At 34.2% G+C, this 18,933-nt stretch overlaps 1 long non-coding RNA gene across 1 annotated transcript in view; it reads left to right on the top strand.

The window, feature by feature from the left end:
- The window catches only part of LOC141392031 (uncharacterized), a 37,625-nt gene extending 23,639 nt beyond the window's left edge, over nucleotides 1-13,986 (top strand). The window contains exon 3 of the long non-coding RNA XR_012409767.1: nucleotides 13,577-13,986. This is a non-coding gene — a long non-coding RNA (uncharacterized lncRNA). The remainder of the gene's footprint in view (nucleotides 1-13,576) is intronic.
- The last annotated feature ends 4,947 nt before the right edge of the window (nucleotides 13,987-18,933 follow it).

The following is an 18,933-nucleotide window of genomic DNA, read 5'->3' as shown; positions in this document are numbered from 1 at the left end:
CGAATTAATCCGTTTAAACGGCTGACCAGATTCAATATACTCCTCAGCTGTCTTACCACCAATACAGCTTAGTGATGCTCCAGTATCCATGAGTCCGAGCATCTTCTTTCCGAACAAAATGACGTCAGCATAAGGCCGAACATCCATGGATTTATTAAAGACAGAACACACCAACTTCTTTCTCATATTTCGAACACCTCTCCAAAAAGATCTTATCCTTTTCGCAGACCTCGAAGGTTTAACCTCCTCGCCAAAAATCCTGTCTCTTATCTTGTAATATTGTTGCAGACGTATATGCAATGGCGTTATGACAAACTTATTACTATTAGTGACACTAATATCAAGGTCACTGCTACCTAATCCTACTCTACATTCGGGTCGGTTTATTCTATTATCCTTCAAAATTGTTATTCCAGGTCGAGTTCCTGGCATTTCCCCGGGATTGGTGCACCCTTTTGTGCACCCATCTTCATGTTTTTTGAGATGCATTTCTTGCAATTGGGTTTGTATACATCCGGTGTACCACAGCCGTAGCAAAATATTGTCCTTTCGGACAGACAATCGTGGTACCGGTGTCCATCTTTTCTGCAATTCCAGCAGACAAGACCAAACGCTGAAATTTCTCTATGCTCAGTTACTGACTGATTAATTTCATCCTGGTCTAAAACGTCATTTATTTCAGAAACTCGTCTTGAAAACACAGGGGGTTTGGAAACAACAGGGCCATGCTTACGCCTGATGTCCTGCAGGAAAAATTCGCGTCGCCGGCAAATATCCCTTAAATCCTGAATAGTCGAAATCTTCAAATTCAAGATTTCGTGCTGAATCTCTGGTAGCAAATTCCTCCTCAGAATTTCCACCAGAGTCTCATCAGTTAGTGGATCCTTAAGGCGATCCGTCAGTTCAACTACTGATTCGTAAAAACCATCAAAATTTTCCCCATTCTTCTGCTTCCTGTCCCTAATTAGCTCACGAATGTCCACGTCACTGCGAGAATCGCTGTATTGGTTTCTCAGAGCACTGCACAAACCAGTCCAGCACAGGGTTGTTACAGACCGATGGTATCGCCAATACCAATCGGCAGCTTTACCGTCGAAAAGTAAACTAGCATTCCTGCACAAGAGATCATAATTCCCTTGCAATGTTTGCGCAGTAAGTGCTTCAACACGGTAAATGAAATTTTCGACTGATAAGCCACTGGGATTTCCCGAGAATTTCAACCTCCAATTGGCCATTATATGGAGCACCTTATCGGGTCTAGAGGCTAGATCCGATGAAGACACATTCGACAGAGTTGTATCTGCCGAAGGATCTATCCGGTTACTGCTTGATCTATTTGGATTCTCAGAGTTATTAACCGGAACACCTAAAAAATCCCTGAGTGCGAATTGATCTACAGCCGGAATTTGGGGAGGAGTGTACTGAGTATGAGCATGCGATGTCGTAGGCGTCCGATGTGGTTCCTGAACGCTTAAGCGAGACAAACCTGCTTCAATATTCGTCTGCACAAGCTTAGCCATTTGGCTACTAAAGGCAGAAAACAATTGTGTTTGCTGAGCAGAAACCCTACTCGATATCATCTCCGTAAGCCGGTTAGGATCAATGCTAGCCTGATCTCTACCACCGCAGGCACCACTAGGTCCACTTTCGGTTTCTACAGTGCTAACTGAAACTTTAGACGCATGCTGAGTATTAGTTGATTGCTTAGTCTGTGATCTTGTTTTCGTACCTGAAGGTGTTGGGGGTGGATCACCAAAAAGGCGTGTATTACACGTCGGACAATAAGGTCTCATCTTTATGCATTTATCCAAACACGACTTGTGGAAGCAATGTCCACAATTGGTACTACGACCCTGAGAAACATCAGTGAAACTCTGTCCACATACCCCGCATGCAGGCACAGTTTCACCGGAAACTTCATTGTTCACTTCATCCATATCGGATTCTAAAGACATTTCCTAAGCTTTCAAACTAATATAACTCGGAAAAATCGGTACGTAAATCTGTAAAAGGTGTTATCTATAAGTAACAAATATCTCGCAATAGACTAATCAAACAATTTGATTCGTCTGATACTAGGCAAAGAAATCAGCGATAGTGTGAAATAATCATACACATCAGAGTCAGTGTAAAAAAGAACAAGAATAAATTTCAAAGGTTCAACAATACTTCCGAAATTTAATTTCAAAAATATTAAACAGAAAAAGATAAATACTTTTTGATCACATTTAATAATAGGTTTAAGAAAATCAATGCTAAATATTTATTTGTTTTAAGAAAATCGGACAGCCAAAATTTCGAACTTATAACTTTTTGACTTTTCCCCGTAGAAAAAGTGCTTGCTGGAAAAAAAAATCTATCATCAGAAGTCTATAGAATAGGAAAAGAATACAGAATAGGTGAAATTTATTACTCCATGGTATAGGTCATCGGTTCTATAAATCCACGGAAGTATATAAGGTTGAATTCTTGTTGATTAGTTTTGTATCTTGGCCAGATCTAGCTTATGGAGATATCCAGAATCCGTATTCCAAAAGATGCCAACTAGTACAAACAAGGAATCCCAAAAAGTAGACATAGACGAAAATATTCCCAATTATTGGTTGTTAGAGGATATTTCAGACCAAAAACAAAATCCAACTAATATGAAATGTTTTCTTGAAAAGGAAAATCTATGTCAGTTCAAGAAGATAGTAAACAGGTATAAAAAAGTGTAGAAAGGAGGTTGAGACCGAACATGCGTTTTAGATGCAAGATTTGCACTATAAATGATGGATTTTTGGACAATATATCAATGTTCGGGCCCCACGTTGGGCGCCATTTATGTTTATTATGTAGCATATAACGGGTTAGAATGTGGTGGATGTTATTAACCAACTTGTACACCGCAGCTGCACGCTTAAACACGGCCTTATAGCTCGTCGGATGGGTTGGGTTCATTGTGCTGCTAAGTCAGTTGTACCACAGAACATAATAAATACATTTAGTTCATTGCGTGCACTGCCATTTTCCTTCGAGTGTATGAAGGTTTGAAATACAAAGTAATGTCAGATATGTTTAAGAAGCTAGATAAAGAACAGAGTTTCAGATACTCTGGAAAAGAGGAACAAATAGAAATGATAGATAGAAAAGATGGAGACTTTCTAATGAAGTATAGAGCGCCTGGTGGTATTACGCTCTGGTGCCCACCTCAACCATAGTCACATTCCTAGGACCCTAGTTTAACGTCGAAAGAGAGTTGTGACCCCAAAACATCTTCCGGCAAGCACCTCTACATGGGGTAGATCAAAAAAGTAATCGAAGATCTACTCGGAATTCATATTGAGTTTTATTTTCATAACACTTTCTTCTTACAAATTAACAAAGAAGCTATCTTAAATAAAGGTGAGGTTAGAAACATGAACGTTTCTTCAGCCTAAGCAACAATATATCAACAAAATCAAATGGGAGGAAATCAATGATATGAAATGAGCTTAAATTCATGCTATATAGTGTATATCGTATAAATATGCGTAGAGAAATACTGTTCATGCAAACTTAAAAATTAATAACTATTATATAATGTAAAATAAAACAATAGAATAAATTTGTATAATATCAAAGTGCCGAATGTCATTGAATGCTTGTAACATTTATATGGATTCGCTGATCGGAAACGATTAAAAAAACTGATTCATCCAAAAAGAAAGATGATTAACTATATTAACTGCAATAACGATTCTAGCTTGTCTATATAGATGTTTAAAATTCAAGGGCATTCGGTATAAATGGCATTATGGTACACATTTTAATGACAAAAGCGAATCTTTAATGTCTGATTTAAACTACCATCACTGATCTGATAACCATGCAAAACAATTAAAAATATTAAATATGCCAAATCAAAAATTGATATAGTATTGTTGTTGTGTTCTTTCTTTAAGTTCAGGTGATGGTTCAGATTAGAATACAATTTCTCTTCAAGTAGCAAAATAACCATTGGCAAATGTTACGGTTTCTTCATAGCACAATAGGATCAAAACAAAATAAATAAAAATAACAACACTTACGTTACTTGTGGCTCCCTCGCAGAAAGTACTTTCGGTGAGCGGCAGCGGTGGTTTTGGTGGGTGACAATTCTGTTATAATGTGGATTGTATTACATGATCAAATTTTGCTAATAAGAGAAATCAATCTTCAATTAAGAGCTTAACTTGAGTGTGTGTGTGTAATTGAGAAATGTTGCTGAAGTTCAAATATGAATGATGAGAAATGTTTGCTGAATGGATCTCAAACTGATCCATCAGCGATCTTCTGTTTCATCAGTAGATATCTCTCGCTTCACTTACACTTTTAACAAAGAAGAATTACAAAAAAACCGTAATAGGCATTTGTCCCATGCAAAAAAAAAAAAAAATGTTACACGCGGTGAATTTTATAAATGATGATCATTAAAAACTGTACCACTTTCAGATTAGCTAACGTTTTTTTTTTGTTTCTTCTTTTAATACGATATTGGCTTAATTAACACTATTCTTGTAGTAATCTCTATATTTCTTTTTATAATGTAAATGAGTGTTGGTATGCAAGAATTCCACAAAAATTTTAATCCTCGCCAGTTAAGCAATTTCAGTATCGTTAAAAATGGATTTGCTTATAATAAATTTTGCAATTAATTGGTTTCTGCAAAATTATCTCAACACACTAAAAACCATACCATACTTATTTTCACTAACGTTAACACTAATTGGGGATTTGCAGACGGGTTTTCCCGGTTTTCAAACCAAGTTTTAGGGATTATTTAGCTATCAATATTATTAGTTTTCGGCACGTCTTTCCGAGATTTTAAGACTCGATCGGTGAATGTTGATTTACATCCCTCTTCTTCTTTTTTTCCACTCTTGATGGGTGTGCGTTTGATTGTGAGTATTTTTTTCAACGTTAATGGATATGATGCTATGAGGATGGCAGGCAAAATGCAAACTAATGCAGATCCGCAGAACAGCCAAACACAAGGCAAGGTATTACAGGAATTGCGACTCTATCGATTTTAATGAGAGCGAAAGCTTTTAATCTAGAATTCTCCTGCAAATATGTGGTTCAAAGCAGGTCTGTAACAAAAGGGAATGATTGAGGAGAGATTATTATTAGTCTCTCGAATTGGTTTGGATTAAAATTTGATTTACCTTTCGTGTTGATGTGTTTCGATTATTGTGTGGCTGAGTTATACATGTAAAAAAACTCACAATAGCCACCAAATATAGTAAACCCTGTAGATTTAATTAAAGAAACAAATCTTGAATTGCCTTTCACATACATTAAAAAAATTAACTTCTTACACTTTTGGAAAACCAATAGAAGTATTTTGGCAAAGTTGGACAAAAAAAAACTTGTCTTTTTTTTAGAAAAATGTAAAGTTGGTTAGATTGCAAATCGTTTGCACTTAGAATGATCTTCTTTGCTTTAATTAAAACGACAAAATGGACGAATAAATGGATCCATGGTTGGACTAAACCCTCGACATTGCATGGCATTAACGTTTCTATTCCAACGTTTGAGTTAAAAACTATGAAGCATTTGACCAAATAACCAGAAAACTGATAGGTAAGATTATCTTGTCTATGGCTCTTTTCAACGCCAGAGGGCGTATGAGGATACGTTAAAAAGGGATATTTTTGAATTTGTGTTCAATTGCGAAAAAAAAACCATCAGTAGTCAAACAGGGCAAGCGCCACTACACATTTTTCCACATAAGATGTTCATTGGAAAAATTTCTTTAGTTACATGCAAAATTGTTTTGTTAATATTGAATCTCAATGTTTTTGCTGGTCCATATCATTGTCGATGGATAAAAATGGTTTAAACAAAAACAAAGATTAATAAACATATATATGTATGTATTGATACTGATAAGACAATATGTATTGATGTTTGTTACATGTCAGTAGAAACTTGTTTTTTATTGAACCACGGTGTCAGCCTTGACCCTAACAATGCTAGAGGAACAACGAACAAGAAGCAAGTCAAAAGATTGTGATTTTGGTAATTAATCATAGAAAATGAGATTTATGAAGAAATCGCCATTATACTCAAGGTAGGCATACATTTGGGTTAAACATCCAACACTTTTGTATTTGTCCTTAATTCAGTTTTCTAAACGGCAACTGATTACAATTAATGAGGTTTTAACATTTTTTAATTTTAAATAACGCCCCTTTCTAGCAGCTTCTCCAAGAGAAAGGCAGAGAGTTGAGATTAAGTTAATGATTTTATAATGTGATGGAATTTGTGAAATACAAATATAGATATATGGGAATTTCAATAAATGGAAGGGGAAGCACCATCACAGAATTCAACAAATGGCCAATAATTTATCATCGCTTATAGCTAGCAATAAAAAAAACGAAACGTTTTTAAGAAAATCTCTGAGACACACGGCAATATATTAATAAATTAGATTATTTTGGAAGGACTGGTAAAGAACTGGTACAGTTAAATTATCCACAATTGTGTCTTATAGTACATTTACATTTACGAAATCGAGTGGATTTCAACTGTCAATTCCTTTGTGTATACGTCAAATGAAATCGTATCTGAAATCCATTGGATTTCATTTGACGTTTAAGCAAATTGACAAGTGACCTAGCATTATGAGTCTTACTGCTGGAAAATTTAAGTCGAACAATTGCTACCAATTGGCATGTCACGTGTAATATCAAATATAAATATCTTTATTTTCTGCTCCAGAACCCGCTTGAATCTAACAATTTTAAAATGTTTTCCTAAATAAATTTGAAAATTTTTTGAGTACCTAACACACATTATTGTAAAACATTTGTTAACGCATGTATTGGTAGGTTTTGTTGCGATTCTTATCGTTATAAAAAAGTCAATGTATGGAATAACAATTATTTTGATCCAATTTCAAGAGTGTATGTGTGAATGTAATTATGTCATTCGAGCCTATTAGTGACACGTGTTGGTCATTTTGAGTTTTGAACTTAATTTGGAAACTTCGGACATTTAATCCATTTTTAGCACAGTTTAATTGCTTTTGAAAAAAACAGAGCACTCAAAAATGTTGAAAATTAACACCACACTTTGGTTTTTTTGTTGTGATGTCAAACCATTTGTTTTAGAAGGGTTAAATGACTTAAATCATTAACTTCGTTCCCTACTTCATTCGTTCATTTTGTATAAAATCGAAATAAAATACATTCACTTTTTTGACCATTCTAAACAGCAAAACATTCACTCTGTGTGAACCGATAACTAAAATAGAAAAACAAAACTCAAATGCTACGATGACGATAACCTCTCGAGATCTCTTTTAAAAAAGGCAATCATCTGATCAATGTTATAAACTAATCAGCAGCCAAACGATACAAGCCAAACCAACAATTTCTATTCAAAGATAGCCAACCAACCAACTCACAGTCACACCAACATTTATACAAACGGGGCAGACAGTTAGCCTAGGTGGACATACAAATACACTGGCGAAAAAAAAAATAAACAGACGGACATAATGTAGCAACTGGCAACTCGTTGTTTAGCGTATTTACTTTTTTGGTTACAAACAAATCAAAGTTTTGCCTGTCTTCGTCGTCGAGTTCTGATATGAGGGCGACGATGCGAAAGCAGAGGGGGGGTCGATTATAGGAGAGATATTGCATGTGATTGAAATGAAATCTAAAATTACATTAAATTACCGGATGTAATTGCGGTGGTCGTGTCATGCACATCACATTGACTTACACACAGTTACGTGTATGTATGTGTGTCTGTGTTGGCTTCATGTAAATAAATAAATTCACAAAAAAAACGAATAACAAATCTTCTCTCTGAGAAACTTTATACATAAAATAGTTAATTAAAAACTGTTTAGAACAATTAATTTCACAATTTGGCTCAATTTTACAGGTTATAGAGTTTGTGATTAATACAATGCAGCAAATGTCATATCAGTTTATTAAAAAACAACAACAAAACAACTATGAATCTTAAGTCGGATTTTCATAAGAGTTTTCGTCTATCCAAATCTAAATTAAGATGTTTTGACAAACAAATATATTTTAGATATTTTTTTTCTTTTTTCAATTAATTAATAATTATTGTAAAAAACGCTATGTATGTGTGTGTATGTATATGCATGTACTTTATGATTACAAACAAACGAAAGACTTAAGCAAGAAACTTGTTGTTCATTTGTACTCATGAACTTTACTCCTCGACAAAAATTCAATTCTCTTCTCACACTTTGGCTTTTCGCCAGCTAGATATAGATGAAAAGAAAACCAGTTTATTAACAACAAACATTTCATATATACAAACACACCTATATATGTATATATTAGAGTATGTACCTCAATGTTTTCATATCCATACTAACTGTTACTAGTAGTAGTCTTGGCTAACAGCAGCAATTGGCCTTAAAATTTCACATGTGTTTTGTGTGTTTTTTTTGTTTCGTTTATCCTAATGTTTATCATCAATTCCTGTCATATTAACGTAAAGTGTATGGACAGTTTTGCCACTTAAGGCCTAACGAAATGGACATTTATATTCGCGGTGTTTGCTTGTTTTTTCGTTGTTTTTTTTTTGACAATAAAGCAAATAAATCCCCAAAACGGAGATGAACATGTAATATGATCAATCTTTTGTAATGTTAAATTCGTCTTTGACATATCTATTGGATCCGAAATGCTGTCTTAGCGGAGAAACAAAAAAGAAGAATAAAAACAAACTGAAAATTGAATTGCCATTACGAGAAAAAAATGTAGTTGACTTTTGGGGAAGAAAGAAAACTTTTAGCTAACAGCCATGCTTACGGCTTTGTTTGTTTTCCTCTGAGATTTTAGATATTTTTCAACATTCTGTAATGAAGCACAGGGAAATATTTTCTCATCATGATTCTTCAATTAAATTGTTGGTGGTGTCTTTGTTTGTTTGTTTGTTTTTGTGCCACGGATGTTGATTTGTCCAAAAATTTTTCTCTGCTCTGGACTGGATTCCATGTTTTCTTTCTGCCTCCAATCGACTACTGACAAGACAATAACTTAAGTGTAGTTATTCAAAGTAAATTGAACTGGACATATTTCCCCTCTTATAAAATTGAGTTGTTGTTGTTGCTGCTATTGTTTTTAACTGGCAGATCGTGCATTGTAGGTTTGTTGTTCAGAAAACACACGGAAAAAAGTGAGGGTGTACCACCTAAGTTGGATTGAAATGCCAGACATGGTGTGAGTGTTTGTGTGATTTTATACTGTGAGTCATTGGAAAAGGTCTGGTAGATGGGAAAAATAAGAATGAGATAAAATCAAGCTAATTGTGGATTAAAATATTATCGCTGTACCTTAAAGACGATAAAAAAGGGTTTTTGTAATGTAACATACATAAATATAAATTATTTTTTATTTTTTTGTGAATTTTATAAAATAACTATTAAAATAACAACAATAGGACTGAGCCAGACTATTTTGAAAACAATATACCCCAGAAAGAACCCAGCAGGAATGAAATCATATCATACCACTGAGATGTGTGTTGTATATTATACATATATTATATTACACCCAATCACTTACAGAGAAGTTATTTAAGACCGAAAGTCCAACTGCTAACAATCAAATTGTCTACTTAATTACCTATAAATGGAACATTCAAGAGTGTCCCCCTTCTTGGTGTTTATATAAAATTTATCCAATCAGAACTTGCATTCAGATCGTATAAAGTATTGGTTTATTAGCGTTTCGATTTGTAATTAGTTCAAAAGGAAATCCACACACTGACCCACATTATGATTAACAATTTTAGTCGATTCATGTTGTTGGAACATCAATATAAAGCGTAATGAGTGTAAGAAATGATTATCACCTATTGAGGATGTAAAGCACGTACAAAACGACATCATGGAATACGCATGTGTAACAGAATGCTCGTACAATTATGTTGCATTCATGCTCTCAGTTTATATACACACACCGCACAATTATCAATGAAACACAACGCAACAACATTCCCCACCCTCCTTCGTGGCTTTATAAAATATGCGTTCAGCTCGCAGTTATCCATAAAACTTTTCAATTTATTTATTGTAGACGCATTGAGAAAAAATGTGGCAATCAAACGTATTCACTCGGCATGAATGAATATTTTAAGCAATCGTGGAGTTACAAGACATCTACAATGTTTGTATGTATGTAGGAAAATGTATGTATAGTTGTGCGTGTGTATGTGTTTTAAATGATTTTTCTGTTCTCTTTCAAAATGTGGATCTGGTTAGCTTACGTACAAACCCATCGATCCATCCAACCATCCATCCACCAGTCGTCTTTCATCGATCAACATAATTCAGTTCAATAAAAAAAATTCAACATCACGATAAGCGAGAGAAGAGCAGCTACCAGTCAGCGAGACATGAAATGACTCGTGCTACTAGTAACTGTGATGATGGACTACAAGTACATCATTGTCGTGCCGTGGAACAATATTGTCCTAGCTATTGCTATGGCGTTGATACGCAATTCACAAATCGCAACTAACAATTGTTAGACGCATAGCTGATGTTTGGATGTGGGCATTTGCTATCTTCGTTAAACAAACATACAAACTTATTCCATACTTACTTCATGCTACAGTTGTTTGAGTTTATTATAGTTGTAGTTGTAGCATTGCCTGCCATCTGTCGACCATTCGATCATCATAATAAACGTGCTACATTGATGCGTGATTGTACTGTCAATTGGGATAACGAAATCATTGGACTGGGATGTTGAATGCGTAAAGATTGCTGCAGCAGCAGCAGAAGTTGCAATGCGGCAGCGTTCAGTTTTAGTTTGTTGTTCCTTTTTTGTTTTGTTATCAAAGCTCAATTGGCGACATTATGACTTGACGGATTTTATTTGGTTTGCCATGGCCCGCTACCCAGTTGACTGTTATTATAAAAATGGCAATCACGTTCATGCTGCCAGCTGTGTGTCGGTATGTGAACCGTTAGTGATCGCGCCAGCAGCACATGCCACCACCTGAGCAGTTGATGTTTTGATTGTTTCGTTATTTCGTGCATGTGTGTGGCACGTTTGGTTTAGATTGAAATTTTGTTGCAGATGCAGATTGATAGAATTCTGAAAGGGGGTCGAGGGGAATTTTTCACAATACCTTGGCAATAGTAAATACATAATATGCTTTGGTTCAGGGTCAGTATGTAAGAAAATGTCTTGCAATGATTGGTGGGGACTATCGATACGTTTGCTAATTGGAATAAATTCCTGATTTGATTGGAAGAGGAAAAATAGAAATCATTTCTCATAATAAATTTGAGCAGATGCCATTAGGAGAAAGATAAATTTGGATTAAAAGGATCAAAAATTTTAGACATAAAGCCAGGAGTCCTTGAAAAGAAAAAAATATTCAATACAAAAAAGGTACTCACAAAAAACTAAAAATTCTACGCCTCTGTCCTCTTTGCAAATGTTCTCATCCCTATTTTGTATGAAATTATAATTGGAGAAAATATTTTTTTACCATACAATGTTGAAGCATCATAGTAACCCCTTCCTATTTGGTCTCAATTGACTTTTGGCATAGTTTCCCGATTTGTCACTTGTCCCTGTTGTTATTGATATTTACAAAAACGCTCACAACTACCGTCATTGCCTCAAATGGCACCACAAGTAATTAGATCCCTTTTAGGCAGTGATAATTGTCTCTCAATAATACAAATAAGTATGGCCAGCTTAACGTCAACCGCCTCAAATGGCGGTCATTTCAAGGAACAATATAAGGCAAGGCAATGCCAAAACTTTGGCACTGTTCGGGGACTTGCAACAAACGCTCAACAGTCAACGTAATGAAACGATCATTAAATAATATAAGGCCACATACATACATACGTATGTATGTATGCGGTGTATGCGGTGTCTCAAATAAGCAGGCGTTTATTACGAAAAATATCACAACAACAAACCAAAAGAAACAACAAGAAATGTCCAAGTAGTAGAACGAACGGTAATGCTGAAAATTTATTGTCCAACAAAAATGGTCATCTAGACGACAACAAGTGTCGATACTGGTCACTGCCAACAACAACAATGAAGTTTATGGTCAAGATCACTTGCCACACAGACCAACAAGTACACATTAACCAACCAACTAACCATCATTATCATCATCAAACAGACATCGAAATATGAGGCGTCACTTACTTACAGGCAGAATGTCATTGGAAAAAAAGATGAACGGAAAAATGTGCTAAAACAGCAATGTTTTATTTACTAGGTTTTGTAAATCAAGTCAATGAATGCTGTGCCATGCTATTCGATTCTGAACTTTTTTCCGTTTGCCATTATTGATGACAACAATAAATTATTAGATTTATTACTGGTCATCAATGGAGGCGATCGATGTTTGCTACAAGAGAGCCAGAAGAAGTTTGTATCATTCCGTTGTCTTGGCCTCTTCTAATTGCAGACATCGGAACAGCTGGCTTGTTGATTGGTTGCCATCACTCAATCGATGTCATTGGTAATGATGATGCTGTTGTTGCGGCTGCTGTTGCGAGTAGTGACAACAATGCGTGGAATACTTTGTGCAACCATTGTGTGTTTTGCCTCATTTAACGGTGTACTACATTCGTGTTTGAATGGTTACAAGTGTGTGTCGGCCAGACGCCAGGCGCCACAGCTGCACCAAATGCCTGCCACCACCATCATCATCAATGCCATTTATGGAATCTAAGACACTATCTTGTCAAACATATAAAACAATCATCAAACCAGGCAAATGGCTAGAAAGATGTCGTGTGTGTGTGGGGGAGAGCTAAAGGACGTTCTTGACTTGTTTATCCATAAAAGGTTAAGAGATCCAGAATTATTTCAACTTTCATTGGTCTTTTATTGTTGACTTTACCTTCGAAATGCAAACTTTTGTGTCCAATTCTAATTTGGGATACATTTTCAGTTTTTTATCATTGGCCACACTGATTTGCTAACGTATTTTGCCGCCAAAAAACCAAATGTCACGATAATGACCATCCATGTACAATTTGCTTTGAAGACAACATTAACAATATAATACAAACATGAATGGTTTCGTTATGTCCCAAGCTGTGACAATGATGATGTCTAATGTGGCTATATTTGAATATCTCTCACGCAATATACTGTCCACAAGACCTTAGAAACATAGAGCTTTGTCCATTTTTTGAGGAAACACACGGTCACAAATCTGATATTCACCAAAAAGTAATGATGTTGATATGAAGGGTTATTACAAAAGAGAGATCAGATCACAAACTTAAAACAATGTTTCATTCAGAAGATTTTGAATTAAGAGAAAATGTTCCATGTACAAAATTTTGTATTCGTTCGAACTACTACCAAACTGCTGTTGTTGTAGAAAATTTTTGTTTCATTGAAAAAAAAAAGAATCAAATATTAAAAAAAAACTGAATTTGCCAGAAGTTCGAACGAATTTGTATTCAAATCGCCATAGAAGAGAAGTTTTTTTTTTGGAAATGTGAATTTCTGGCTTATATCTTTTTTCCGTTCTATATTCTATTTGTTGTACTTTTTATAACCCTATTTGTATCTTTCAGCATGCCACCACAAGATGCCTGACCACACGCTGCTGCCAATACTTGTCCGAATGTATTGAAATGATGAAGATTTCGCTTCCCAACTAATTTGCATATTATGTCGTTGAGATTAATGCCGTAAATTTGCTATTAAAGTCATGTTTTTTTTACCCATACATTCGATTCAGCAACATGTCCAGCTATACCCAAGCTACGATGCCTCAAAACAAAAAGCTTGGGAAAGAAATTAAAGATAAGCAAATGAGAAAAACAACAAAACACTTGTTGTAGATTGTGTCTGGCGGATTTATGTTCAGTGATTCTTGTGTTTGTTATTTGTTCAAATTTATTTGATTAGCTTTATTTGGCAGTGATAACTATATTCAATGTAAAGTTTTGCATAATTTTCATAAATTTACAAACAAAGTACATGTGTATGTATGTTTGGTTCTCATCGAAAGGAATGGGTAAGTAAGTAATGTCCATGTAAATGTATGCTTGTGTAAAGTTATAAAGTGTGAACAAATTGAATAAAACTCAGCACAGTTAATGGCACTGGAAGAATTCACGGGAGTTTTTAACTATACTTTCCCGTGATCTCTTAGTGGCATCTATAGTGCAGGGTTGACAACTACAAAGAATTTAAAAAAAATGTGTTTAAGTGAAAAAAATATTTATTCTTTAAGTTTATAAAATGTGTATACAAAATTAAGAAAAGTTAAACTCCACTTAAATAAACTCACCCCCTGTTTTTGCACCTAATTTTTGTTCGTTCGTCTATATTCGTAATAATTTAGGCATCCATAGCTCAGCCCACAGATGATATACAGATCTATTTATTCGTAGACGCGTTCCATGGATAGTTATGAATTCCTCATTTAAAAAAACAGCGCACTACATTAGCGCTAAGGCGTGAAAATCGATCTACAACATTTGACAATTCGTGTGAAACTAATAATTTTTTTTCAAAAAAAGGGTTATTTTCAAATAAAATGTTTTAATTTAATTTTATTATATGCTAAACAACCATTATTTGCCTAATAATACTATAGCTGGCAAGTGAAAAACCAAAATCTTATAATGCCATACGTACGTATGTGCAATAAGGTCTATTTGGTAAGTGCACACAGACGGTCTTAGTCTTCTCTTAATGGCAATATTTTTTTTATAGTAATCCACCAACAAATTATAAAATATCCTTCTCAGTTCCTTAATAAAGTCGTTGGATACACATATTTTGATAGAACTGAAATATTTTTTATTTATTTGTAATACAAAAAAAAAGTATTTTGACAACAAGAGAACACACATTCTAGTCCTGCTACGACACCTGGTTAATGTAAAATGATGTGTATGTATGCGAAAGCGAAATTATGTTTTCACTCTATCATCATGTTGAGTCACGTGTAAATCTTTTGATTGGTCTACAACTATTTTTTTACAAGCAATTACCAAATAATTGAACAAATTCTATTTTGTAGCGTCTTACTTTATTGAGAGAGAATTCAAATAATTACATTCCCTTTATATATTTAACGAAGAAATCTAAACGGAATTTATTTTCTCAGTTTCGAATTGGCGCAAATTGTGAAATATTTAGCAATAATAGATTTACTCATTAAGGCTTAACGACTGTCTGTCAAAATTTAACGGAAAAATTAAAATTAATAGACAAACTATAAGAACCGTTGTTTTAGAAGTGGTGGTGGCTCATGTTTGTTTCTTAAGTCTTTTGTTTTTTGTTGGTGTTTGTGCCTCATATTTGTTTCTTAAGTCGTTTGTTTTTTGTCATTAAATTCCCCCCAATACACAAACACAATAACATCAAATCTTCGGACGCGTTCAAGTGTGGCTGGCTGCTTATTTTGCAACCCATCTTGGCAACTCTAGAAAGAACAAAGTTTACAAAATCTATTTCTTTCTTTTTTTAAATTAGTTATCAACCTTGAAGAATTATATCTTTCACACACGTCATTACTTTAGAGAAAATTAAAAGGTCAAAGACCTTTGGCTGAGAACGACGACCCAACAAATACGGAATCGCAAGTGTAAAAATAAAATAGACTGGGATTCATAAGAAATACTAAAAAAGGGTCGTCCAACATACAAGCTATACATAATTATTTCTGAATACATCAACAAGTGTTCTGTAAAAGGTAAAATGCAATATCAAAAGTAAAAAAGGCAAGAGGAAAATTGAAAATTCAATTGTCTGGAACTATTGCATGTTCTTTTGATCTAACTAAGCAAGTACATTTTGGTGTAAATATTTTCAGTTTTTTTTTCTTTTTTGTTGTTTTAATAAAACCATAAGGGGAGCTATCTGCAGAACCCTCCATGGATAAAAACATCAAATAACATAATATTGTTGCAAAAATTCACTAACAGTGTTCTGGCAGGCACGTAATGTTGTAATAAAAGGTTATGTGACTGCAAAATGCCAACAACAACTGCAACAAACGACACCAGCTCCAAGCCCAGCTGTCCAGTTAAGGTACGTACATACATATGTCTGTATGTTGTGCCGCCGCCTTTTAGTTCACCTCAGTTCGGTTTCATTTGGTTGGAATTTTCGTTACACTTGTTGCTTGCCGTGGCCTTTTGTTCTTTTTCTGTCTTCGGATGATTGTTCCGTTCCGTTCAGCTATTCTATTCGCATTTTTTTGCAGTGCATTAGTTTTATGCTTCAGTGATTTTATGCATAAATTATGTTTAATTTCGTTTGTTGGCATCCAAGGTACAAAATAACTTTAAAACTTAACTTTTCCTCAAGTAAACAGAGCACAAACAACAAAATATGATGAAAACTTCCCCTTCCAGTTATCGTTGTTTATCATTTCTTGACTTCCAAGCTTCGCTTAGTTTTCATACCCCTGTTTCTTTTTGCCTATCCATTAACCTCGACTAGCTGCTGCTAAACACATATAAAGATAATTTATGTAAATGTTACATTCTTCGTAGCTGCTGCTGTTGCCGTTGATGGTGTAGTAGTTGTTGTTGTGGATGTTCGGTTGTCTTCTCCATTAATATTCTTTCACAGATACTAAATTTTACACATAACATCCATTCACCAGTTGGCAATTAATTATTTCTGTGTTTTTTGTTGCCTTTGGTTTATTTGTTGAGGAAAATGGCGTACAAAATAGCAACTCTTAATGATTTGTTTGGAGTTAGGTTTATATTTCCGCTTATATGAAAAAAAAACAACAAGAAATGTTGCAAGTTTTACAATGTTGACCAATCATTGTCTGGAGATTACGGTATAATAAGATGTGGCATACGTACTTTTCTTAATTCTCTTTCTCTTTCCTTAGATCATTAAAGATTAATTCTTTATAGAATAAATAGTTGTATTGGATATAAATTCCATCTCAAATTTAATACTTGGTTTTTGAAATATGTATGTATATTATCTCTGGTAAGGTGCATTCAAACAAAAGTAGCTTTTTATTTTTTGAAATTTTGCCTTTTTAGGGCGAAGATCATTTTTTAATGATTTTTGTTAATTTTCTCGTTTAGAGTTAAGCTTGATGATCTGAAATTATTTGCAAGTGGAAAAGGAAAGCCAAGGACTCGAACCCACATAGTCACCAAATTACGTTACCTGGTTTCATTGGTGGTAAAGCAAATCTTCGGACGTATCGACTATGTAATGGCTTCTCTGTCCTAGAACTTATCGTTTTTCAAATGCAAATGTATTTTTTTTTTTGTGGGTTCGAGTCATTGGCTTTCCTTTTTCACTTGCAAATAATTTCAGATCATCAAGCTTAACTCTAAACGAGAAAATTAACAAAAATCATTAAAAAATGATCTTCGCCCTAAAAAGGCAAAATTTCGAAAAATAAAAAACAGGTTGAGCTCGGCTAGGATTTGAACCCACGTCCTTGAAAAACATATCAAAAAATGTTTTCATGGCGTGTTAGCGTTCAAAGCCAACTCATAACTTCAAAGTCAGCGCAAAAAGCGTTTGTCATGAAGAAAATACATTTCTGTTGCCAAGTATCCCCGTTAATGTACAAAAAAAAAAAACACATTTGCATTTGAAAAACGATAAGTTCTAGGACAGAGAAGCCATTACATAGTCGACACGTCCGAAGATTTGCTTTACCACCAATGAAACCAGGTAACGTAATTTGGTGACTATGTGGGTTCGAGTCCTTGGCTTTCCTTTTTCACTTGCAAATAATTTCAGATCATCAAGCTTAACTCTAAACGAAAAAATTAACAACAAAAAAAAAGTAGCTTTTTATTCAAATGTCATATTGCTTTTCTTTTTAGGGCATCATTGGTAATTATCTTTTAGGGGCAGTAAAAAAGTTTCTCATACACTACTACTTTGATGTAGACTCTTAGGTAAAATCCTAAAATATTTACAGTTTTCAATAATTTTGTCGTAATGGAATATTAATAAAATCATTTGAATTTAATACCCAACTCTTCATGGATCCACATGGATCAATTATGGGAACATTTTGGAAAGTGATTCTCAAGTCGCTCAGAACACGTTTATTTAGTGTAGTATAAAAATGCTACAAATACAAAAGCTAGCCTCGTAATGTAGGCGATACGATAAAACGTGAACACAGATATGTTTTCTGGTCATTTAAAAAATATGAAATACAAAAATACCACGGCTACGATTGAAACATTTCCTGGTTGATTCTGTTGGTACCTGAAACAATTGGCAGCATGTTTTTTTATTTTTGCCTCATTAAGGCGAATGCCATTTTGAATGATATTTTTATTTGTTTCTCTTTCGAGTCGGGCTATTATGGGGTGACTCTTACTTGTAAATTTTAAAATGTAAAAAAATATTGGTTTATTTCAAATAAAAAAAAAAAAACTCCCAAAATAATAGTTTCTTATATGTATCACTTTTTGGTAGTCGTGACTATAGTCACCTATAAAACCCACCTACTTACCCATTATTTTAACAAGGGCATGCCACACTGAATAACTTGGTATTCTACGACCACCAGAATAACAAGTTATTCTATGGTCACTACAAGTTGTAAAATAAGATAAAAAACATATGTTCTATTTATATTTTTTGTTATTTCTGACCGATTTCTGAATTTAATACCCTAATTTTGTCTTCAACACAACTCATATGTACAACAAACCAAACATTATTGAAAGAATTTTTGTTTTAATTTGAAATTGAATATCAAAATTTTTACAAATTCATCGTTTGTAATCATTTTTTGTCTAACTGGATTTTAAAATCTTTTGTGCGACACCTGTTATGTGAAAACAAAATTATATAGCTTATAACAAAATTGTATAGCTTACTTGAAGTTTATACCATTATCACCAACTGCGACATCTGTTGCAATGGAAAATAACAACCTTCATTGGCTTTCCAATATATATTGGTT

Source organism: Musca autumnalis, unplaced genomic scaffold, assembly GCF_047663935.1.
Source record: "Musca autumnalis isolate F117 unplaced genomic scaffold, ASM4766393v1 scaffold_2, whole genome shotgun sequence".
Classification (NCBI taxonomy): Eukaryota; Metazoa; Arthropoda; class Insecta; order Diptera; family Muscidae; genus Musca; species Musca autumnalis.
The sequence above is the reverse complement of the archived record's forward strand: the minus strand, read 5'-3'. Positions and strand labels throughout refer to the sequence as shown.